At 34.4% G+C, this 1,632-nt stretch overlaps 1 non-coding gene across 1 annotated transcript; it reads left to right on the top strand.

Annotated features, from left to right (window-relative positions):
* The first annotated feature begins 1,098 nt into the window (after window positions 1-1,098).
* Window positions 1,099-1,205, top strand: LOC132373901 (U6 spliceosomal RNA). Its single transcript, XR_009505557.1, has one exon. It is a non-coding gene; the product is annotated as a U6 spliceosomal RNA (small nuclear RNA).
* Window positions 1,206-1,632: the final 427 nt, after the last annotated feature.

Below are 1,632 nucleotides of genomic sequence, written 5' to 3'. Positions count from 1 at the left end.
GTTCATCTCTGTTTGTTTGTTCTTTAATTCTTCTTGGTCTTTGTTAAACATTTCTTGCATGTTCTCGATCTTTGCCTCCATTCTTATTCCGAGGTCTTGGATCATCTTCACTATCATTATTCTGAATTCTTTTTCTGGAAGGTTGCTTATCTCCACTTCATTTAGTTGTTTTTCTGGGCTTTTATCTTGTTCCTTCATCTGATACATAGCCCTCTGCCTTTTCATCTTGTCTATCTTTTTGTGAATGTGGTTTTTGTTCCACAGTTTGCAGGATTGTAGTTCTTCTTGCTTCTGCTGTCTGTCCTCTGGTGGATGAGCCTATCTAAGAGGCTTGTGCAGGTTTCCGCTGGGAGGGACTGGTGGTTGGTAGAGCTGGGTCTTGAAATTCTTTAAGTTGCAATAATATTATCTTTTTTATGATAAGATATAAAAGATCTTGTGAAGAATATGAGGACTTTAAGTCTGGTTTAAAATAGAGCTTGAAATATGTAACTTAAATCCAACAATCTGATGAACCTATACATCTGTTTTGTGCATACCTACAAAAATATTAAACAGGTTATTAGTTAGAAAGTCATAGGAGCAGAAAATACAGATGATGATGATTATTAGTCTAAGTGCAAAGGGAATTAACTTAAAGTGTTAGTAAACACCTATAGGAAGATGGAATAATAGTAACAAGGATTTTATTCCTTTCATTCATTTAAGTGAGTAAAATACACACTAGGTAAGTATTTTATACAGTTTTACGAAAATAAAGAATGCAAAACTCTAAGCCTTAAAAGTAATGTTAGGTGGATACTATTAACTTTTCAAGAAATATTTTGCTTCAACATAAGACTAATTGTTAGTTTATTTAGTGATCTGCCCTTATGAGTTTAAGATATATATGTCTCTCCTAAAGTGAAAGCACATTGTTATGGTGAAATAGATTATTTTAAAACTAACTTCTATCCAACAGAATCTAAAGAGAGGAAGTTTACTGAGGGACTACTTAAAGTATAGATTAGGAAAATGTCATTTTCATTTTTGTCATTAAGAATCAGAGAAATCAGACTTCCTCAGATACGCTTTGAATGATAATTAAAAAGCAGTCAGGTGCTCGCTTTGACAGCAGATATCCTAAAATTGGAATGATACAGCGAAGATTAGCTTGGCCCCTGCACAAGGATGACAAGCAAATTTGTGAAGCGTTCCATATTTTTGAAATCAGAAAGAAAAAACGCAGTCAGTAAAATATTCTTGATAAGGGGAGTGAAGGCAGCCAACTGCAATTTTAAAATCAATGTTTCTCAACTTCAGAATAATTGATTTTGTGGCTGTATAATTCTTCATTGTTGGGGGGAGAAGAGCTGCCCTGTGCATTTTAGGATATTAAGCAACATTCCTGGTTTCTCTTCACTAGATGCTAGTAGCACCCTCAATTGTGACAACCAAAAGTACTTCCAGGCTTTACCAAATGTCTCCTAGGACACAAAGGCTTTCTCATTTAAAAAACACAGCTTTAGGCTGACAGTTTGCAGCCTTTAGGTATGGAATTAATTTAGGTGGCTCAAAATAATGACAAGGAATAATATCAGATGTAAACTCCTTGAGTGTGTAGACTATCATTTTATCATGACTTCTTAGTAC

Source organism: Balaenoptera ricei, chromosome 10, assembly GCF_028023285.1.
Source record: "Balaenoptera ricei isolate mBalRic1 chromosome 10, mBalRic1.hap2, whole genome shotgun sequence".
Taxonomy (NCBI): Eukaryota; Metazoa; Chordata; class Mammalia; order Artiodactyla; family Balaenopteridae; genus Balaenoptera; species Balaenoptera ricei.
Note: the sequence above shows the minus strand (reverse complement) of the source record. Positions and strands in the feature narration are given on the sequence as shown.